This window comes from Rattus rattus, chromosome 7 (assembly GCF_011064425.1).
Source record: "Rattus rattus isolate New Zealand chromosome 7, Rrattus_CSIRO_v1, whole genome shotgun sequence".
NCBI lineage: Eukaryota > Metazoa > Chordata > Mammalia > Rodentia > Muridae > Rattus > Rattus rattus.
Window position 1 is genome coordinate 121,966,134 of NC_046160.1, and position 8,692 is coordinate 121,974,825.

Below are 8,692 nucleotides of genomic sequence, written 5' to 3' on the forward strand. Positions count from 1 at the left end.
AATACCCTTGATCAAACTCAGAGATCATATGAAGCATAAGAAGAAGGAAGACCAAAGTGTATATGCTTTATTGCTTCCTAGTTAGAATTGGGTAAAAATTAACCATGGTAGGTAGAAAGATGGAGCAATCAGGGAGACAAAGAGGAAGAGATAGAAAAGGTGGACAGGATCAAATATGGGAAGAGAGAGGGGAAAATTTCAGAATGTCAGGAAAATGAATGGATATAAGAAACAATGGGGGGAAGGGGCTGGAGGTAGCCATTAGAAAGTCCTAGACAACAGGGAAGTGAAAGGTTCCAAGGACCTAGCAAGAATGACTTTAGAGAAAACAGCCACAGAAGGGGAGAGAGAACCTGTAGAGATGACCTTCAGTAGATAGGCATGGTCCCAATTATAGGTACGGGGCTATCCACCGTGCTCAATAATTTTTCATTTATTTATATCCAAATGCTTTTCCCCCATCCAGTCCCTCCCTTATTCTTTATTCCTCCTCCACTTATCCTCTGAGATAATGGGTCCCCCAAGGCTATTCCCCCACCCTGACATCTGTCTTTGCCACATCCAAGCACATGAATATTCTTTTGCTGGTGGTCCAGTCTTTGAGAGATACCTTGGGTCCAGGTTAGCTGAGTATGGTGATCTTCCTTTTGGGTTCCCGTCCCCTTGAGAGATTTTAATCCTTTCCCCAACATTTCCATTAGTGTTCTCAAGCTCCAATGTTTGACTGTGGAAATCTGCATCTGTTTTTGTCTACTGCTGGGTAGAGCCTCTCAAACAAGAGTTATGCTAGGCCCTTGGCATTTACCCAATTAATGCTTCACCACACCACAAGGACACATGCTACACTATGCTCATTGCCGGTTTTTTCTATAATAGCCAGAAACTGGATACTTCAACTGAAGAATGGATACAGATAATGTGCTCTATTTATACAATGGAATACTATACAACCATGAAAAACTAGGACATTATGAATTTTGCAGGCAAATGGATGGAGCCAGAAAACATCACGCTATTTGTGATAACATAGGCACAAAATGCCATGCATGTTACACACTCACAGGTAAGTACAAATTTGACTTAAAGCACAACAATACGTATGATCCATGCCATGAACCCCAAGTTAAACAAGAAGGAAAACCTCAGCAAGAATACTTAAATCACACTCAGGAGGGGAAACAAAATAGTAAGAGAGGAATGGGGAGGTAAGATCAGGTATGAATAGGGAGAAGAGAGATGGTGAGATTGCTATAAAAATGAATAGAAATCTACAGTTGCTTGTGGTGAGGGTGTGTGAAATTCTAGGAAGTCCCAAAGACCTGGAGTAGTGGAGGAACCCAGGAGTCAATATAGGTGACCTAAGCTGAGATGCCTAACAATGGGAATATGGAACATAAAGAAGCTTCCTCCTGTATACAGACATGATCTTCCGTGGAGGGATAAGGACACCAACCCAACTATGGAATTACTAATGCAAAATTTATACACCCTAAAAGAAATGCAGAGATGGAGCAGAAATTTAGGAAAGACCAACCAATAACAGGCCCAACTCAAAACACATTCAATGAGCAAACACATATTCCTGACATTATTAATGGTGCTCTGTTACACTTGCAGAAATGAGTCTATCATAAAAAAATTAATCATGTTCAATAATTCATCAGATGGTATTGTAATCATATATTTTGACCTGAGATTTATAAATTTGAAATTTTTATTTAGTTACTTAAATCCTCTGCATTCCTTTATACTCTATGTGTTAACCAGGAGCTTAAGTCATTGGAAAGTGGAGACATTTTGTTTTGTCAAACTGGTATCATGAACTACTTTTTACCTACCGGACAGTACTAATGTTAAATTGTTATGCTTGCAGATCTGAGCATAAAACAAATAAACAATAATGTTTGTTATCTAAGTAGACTGAGATGTAATCATCTTTTAACCTGAAATTATTACATTTGAAATTCTTAGAAAACCAAGAAATAGATAGATAGATAGATAGATAGATAGATAGATAGATAGATAGATATACAGATATACAGATAGACAGACAGATAGACAGATAGACAGATAGACAGATAGACAGACAGACAGATAGGGTTTCATCACAGTCTTTATTAAAGTCTGCCACATTATTTATGTAACTGTTGTTCTGTCTTTTAAAACCATGTTTATAAAGGTAGGGTTTAAAACAATGTTTTAAGATGTTAAAACTACATAAAACTTTTATTTGTTTTTGTAAAAGAATGTCCCTTCAAGAGCCAACCTGTAACATAAAAATAATGCACTTAGAATTAATGCTAAGGTCATTAAATTGCACTGTATGAAATTGGTTTGGCCTTTTGAAAATTGTAATTAGACTCTATGTATTCACTCTTTAAGATGTACTTTATTTTGATATTTAAAAACGAAAATGAGAGATTATAAATTCTTTAAAATTGTTTTAGGTGTTTACAATATTAAAAATGTTTAAATATTACTAGCATCAAAATATATCTCCCATTACCTAAATTCTATTCGAGTTCACCGAGATGGACTTTGCAATATATATCTAAAATTTGCTTTTGCTAGCATTATTAAACTACAATGTTTTATTAACTTAGTCATACAGGAAACTGTTACATTCTGTAATGTTACATGATATAAATGTTGGAAGAGTTACCAGTCTCCTTGTGGACTATATTTAAGAATTTAAACTTTTTTCGATAGTAAGAGGATTCCAAATTAATTTGTTATTTTTACCTCTAAATAAAACAGGGATAATAGCTAAGTCTTAATCTTAAGCCAATAAATTACAGTAGACTGCTAAGGACATTTAAGAAGTGCAAGTTAATAGTCATCTTATAAGTAATCAAATTCTTTAATGTGTTCAGAAATATGTTTAGTCATGCTAAATACTTAAAACAGAGAAAGAGTATTTAACTCAAATATGCTTGGTAAGTTCCATCCCTCAATCTGGTCAAAGATTTATTGAAAAGGGTATTTAAGATGTTTAAACTTATCATGGCAGAAACTCTCAATTCTGAGCAGTGATGCTCGCCCAACAAAGGTCTCCAAGAAGCCAATAGGCACCATGACAAAGGACTTCACTTAGATTATGATAATATTATTAACTCTATAACAGCACTACATAAGTCATGTATATTAACATTTTAACTGAAAGCTTGGGGAATGTCATGAGAGTGTGCAAGGAAATACCTAAAGAAACATAGTATTAGAAGGGTTGATGCGAATAATTTGACTTTTTGATATGAAACAATCATCATACACTCAATTTAACAGGGAATCTGGTTTCTTCCTTACAAATTACAATAAATCAAACTAGTCATCATTACAGTCTGTATTGGAGATAAGTTCCTGAGGCCCTAACACTGGCTGATGATCCATGGATACATGGTTCTTCCTGAGGGATAAGACTCTAATGGCATGTGTATGGATTCTGAGACACTGTCCAGACCATAGAGTATGGAACTAAACACATGAGCCTATGTATATAATTAATCAGTTTCTGTGCTGGATTATTGTGTAATTGAAAAGAGGATATGAACTCAGAAGGGATAGGGATTGGTGGTTCTGGGAAGTGGCTGGAGGAGTGTAAGGGAGGTGGATATCATTAAAATATATACATATAAGTATGAATTTTTCCACACTACTATTTAACAAAACTATTTAAATGTATAATGAGAATAATTGGTTGACATATTTTCAAGTGATCACAGTATTTCAAAACCATAAAATTAAAAATATTTGAGGCAAAGATTCGCATGGTAGAAATGTATGCCTTTCTGAGTCTGAGCTACTGTATTCAAAAATGTTTTTCAGTCCCAGCAATTGTCTTGGTAGTTGATCTCTCTTTTTCTTTTGGCAAAGCCAATTGCATCTTATCTAATTATCACATCTCTTTTGTACATTCAATAGGTCATGAAACTCTAAGATGACTCTATTCCAAAACAAGTTTGACAAATTTTAAATTATCACATTAAATTTGAGTCTTTTAGAAGTCATCACACTGATTTCAATAATACTTATACTAATTAACTGACCCAACAAAAGTAATTGAAGATTGTCTCTTACATACATAAAAAGCATATAAATATCTTTGTATACATACATACATATATATATATATATATATAATTTTAATGGTCTAGATGAAATTTAAAATTAGAATTAGTATGGCTTTACTTGCTGAATAATGAAATTTAATACATTTATTGTTTATTAAAAACAAGAGAAAATCTCCCCCCAGTATATTTTCTGAGGAATATTATGTAGACAAAATCTATGGTAAGCCTAAATTGTAACCCAAATAGAAGTAGTTACAGACAAAAGAATTAAAAACAAATGATTCTCTAAAAAGTAAACATGAATGTACAATAAATATGTGAACCAGTGTTCAATATTGTTAGACATCAGAAAGAATAAAATGAAAGGTGACACTTAAGTAAGAATGGTTTCCATCAATAAAATGATCATCCTTTCTGGTGTAAATACAAAAGAAAGGAATTCTTACATATTGTTGGTAGGAAGTTGGACTGACTAAATAAAAATAAAACATTTAAGTGTTATCACAGACACATGATAAGCAATATTGTAATACTTCTCCTGCTAGTGTACTCATCCACTTCATTAGTGTATTCTGTAATAACTGCACATACCACAACATTAACCCATAAGCTAATGCTATAGCTGGAAGACATGCAAATTGGGACCCACTCCCTACTCATAAAAATCTGTCAAGACTCTAGTTCTAGCATAGGGAGGCCTAGTCCTGATTCCTCGACCTTTAGTTTTCAGATTCAGTGGTTAGCCCCGAACACAGACCTTTCACCATGAATTTGTGGCTGAACTGTATTCTACTTCTAACACTTTTAAATGGTATTTTATGGGGAAAAAGAAATACTGACTGTGTGAGTGTGTGTAAGTAAGATGGACAGTGGATCTGTGTGATATTTTCCTCTCTGGATTTCTCTAATATTGCAGGTATCCAATATGAGGTGAAGCTGGAGGAATCTAGAGGAGGTTTGGTACAGCCTGCGGGTTCTCTCAGCCTCTCCTGTGCAGCTTCTTGATTCATCTTCACTGATTTCTACATGGGCTGGTTCTGCCAGCCTCCAGGGAAGGAACCTGAGTGGTTGGGTTTTATTAGAAACATCTTCTATATTGAAATGAACACTATGGGACCTGAGGAACTACTACTTACTATTGCATAAGAAATGTACACGGTGAGGAGACTTCAGTGTAAGCCTAGATACAAAACTCCATGCAGGGATGTTTAGAGGGGGAGCACCTGAGAAGAGAAAAAAGACAGTGTATGCCTCTACATGAACTACTTCAGTCCAATGGTTAGCTGTAAGTATTTGCATTTGTTGGATCCCAAGTTTTTTCTTAGACTAGAAGTCCTTTCTGACATTCTATCATTCATATATATATATATGGATATATATGAATGATAGATTATCATTATATAATATTGCATTCCTTTTAGACTGGAAAAATACTTGGTTAAAATATTTGAAGGAATGTGGGTGTTCACATACCCCACTGTTGGGCATTTCTGCTGAGGTTATACTCACTGTGTTCTAGGAGCTTCACACCTCCAACGTCTCTGAGATTTTCTAGAGATTCCCCCTGAATCCACAAAGGTGCCTAATTCCATTCATTCTTCTGGTCCTCTGTACTTGTCTCCTGTCTTCCCACAAACTGGATCTTATACCCATTTTTATCCTCTCCTCTTTTTTCCAGGTTCCTCACTTCATCTTCCTCTCCTGATTTTTGTTCCACCTTGTAAGTGATATTGAAATATGCTCATTTAGGTCTTCCAACTTTTAAACTTTTTACAGTGTGTTGGTTGTATCATGGTACTTTGTACATTCTGGCTAATATCTACTTTTCAGTGAGTGCATACCATGCATGCCATTTGGGGTCTGGGTTACCTGACTGAGGATGATATTTTCTAATTCCATTAATTTGCCTACAAAATTTAGGTTGTCCTCAATTTTAATATCTGATTAATATCCCATTATATGAAGGAACCATATTTTCTGTGTTCATTCTTCAGCTGAGGGACATCTGGATTGTTTCCAGCTTTTGACTGTTACCAGTGATGCTACTAAGTTTGTAGTAAGCAGGTATCCTTGTAGTATTGTGGAATAATTACTAGATACGTAATATTCTATTCTAGTGACAATATACATAAACCTGGAAGAAGCAGAGTGAATTCTTGATAAGAAATGTCACCACTGCTAACTAGTATTCATAGTACTGAAACTTACTTTGTCTGATACTAGAATATAAAGCTAAATACTAACCCAGCTGTAAGTACATCAATTTGTAAGAGTGACATATCAGCATGATACCATGGTAAAATAGTTACACATATGTTTTGCAGATAAACAACTGAATTAAAGGCCCATTCCAGTAGGTGATTCACATATTTAACAGTATGTGGGCGATCAAAAACCCAATATAGGCCACTGACCTATGGGAAAATCAAATAAAATTCTTCTGCTAATCTATAATATAAGCAAGATGGATATGGAAGATATCATGCTATACCAAGAGAGCAGTGTATCACTCAGGCACCATCTGAGAAGATTCCTCTATCAAAAGATGGGGATAATTATAGAGACCCATAGTCAGTCAATGTTCAGAAAGTGAAAGAACTTAAAAAAATTCAGTTGTGAGTGGAATTTTGTCATCAAACCCTCCTCTCTGGGCTCTACATCTATCAGCTGCTAGATGGAACATTGTATAAAACAATGCTAGAGTCCTATCAGCAGTCTTAACAAAATATCTTTAATAGTTTCAAGGACTGGTGCTTGACTGAGATGGATCTGAAGTTAGGTTGGTTCGTTATTGTTTGGCCATTCCTCCAGGCACTGTGAATCCCCCATGCCTATATTTCTTGCAGACAGGATAAATTTAGGTTTGAAGGTTTTGTGCATGGGTTGGTGTATCTATTGCCCCACTGGAGTTCCTGCCCGGTTACTGGAGATGTCCTCTTCAGGTTCAATATCCCCCATGTAGGGAGTCATGATTACGGGCATCCCAATAGATTCTTGGGTGCCTCCTATATGCCATGTCTTTGTCTCTTCCTGAGATAAGCCCCATTTTATAACCTCTATTAGTTTAGATTTATATTCATTCTCTTGGCCATATGACAATCGTTTTTGTTCCTCCCCACACCTTCTCTTGAACCCTCCATTCTTTTCCCATCCCATTCCTGTCATTGCTCCTTCCCATACATTTGACATTTATGACTATCATATTGACAATTTAAGTGAGATTTAATCATCATTGCTAGTGCCTTTCTTCTTGTTTAGTTTCTTGGGATCTGTGAAGTATACCATTTTACCTGTATTTTAGGGGAATATCTGTTTCTAACTCAATACATACGAAGCATGTCTTTGTGGGACTGGGTTTCCTCACTCCGGATGATATGATCATATTCTATCCATTTGCCTGCAAAATTTATTATGTCTTTGCTTTGAGTAGTTGAATAGTATTTAATTCCATTCTTCAGTTTGGGACATTAAGGTAGACAGAGGGTGTCTCTGGTAAAAATCACCATAAAATTTGTTGATCTATAATATGTAATTAAATAATGAGTAATTGTTACATTCTTTCAGGTTCTTCAGTTTTACATCTCTCTACTGTTTGAGATATTTTATGTTTAATGCTCTTAAATCAGATCTTTGAGTATTCAGCAGTAGGAAATACAATAAAAATGTACCTGTGCTCATAAAAACCTGTGAAACCCTTACCTTGCAGCTCTGGAAGAGGAAGGAAGCCTTCAGTTCTAAGGTCTTTCCATTCTTTGATAGGACTAAGCACAGACCCAACATGGCATCGGCGGTAAAATTTTCGTGGTGATTTGTAGAAATTGAAATTTAAAAGTTTTTTTTGAGTTTCTCACATAAATACTGTACACATCACTATTGCCACAAAATTTCTCTCATATCCATCTTTCACTCAGGCTCAATTTCATGACTTTCTTATCACTATTTGTGATTATACATGTGTATATATGTATATTTTTGTATGTATTAATATATATATATATATATATAGTGAGAGAGAGAGAGGGAGAGAGAGAGAGAGGAAGAGAGAGAGAGAGAGTCTAAATTTTAGTTATGTATATTTCCCTGTGTTTAGAGTAGTGTACTTGGGTTTGATTAACTAAGCAAAGAGCTTAAGTGTGAAGAAACTGACTGTCCCATTTTCAGGAGCCATTGATTACCTCAAACTCTTCTTATAGGAATAGGGAATATTGACGTTTCCCCCTAAACTCTAAACATGTAGTTTAGACATTGTATAGACTAGGTTTCCATTGCTATGGAAACATATAATGATGAAGGTGACTCCTCTAAGAACAGCATTTAATTGTGGCTGATATATTTATTCAGAGGTTCAATCTGATATCAGTGAGTCAGAAGCATGGAAATGTACAAGCAGGTCAGTTATAGGAGGGTCTGCACGTTGAAACCCACTAGGAAAGGACTGTCTCCCAGGTGTCTGGAAGAGGGTCTCATTGCCAACTGTCACAGTTACATTCTTCCTCCAACCAGGATCCTTCTGCTCCAACAAAGGCAAAACTCTTAATAGTGCCACTCACAGGGTCAAGCATATACAAGCCATCACATTTTACTCCCTGATCTCAGTAGGCTTTTTAAACAGGTGAGTGTATGGA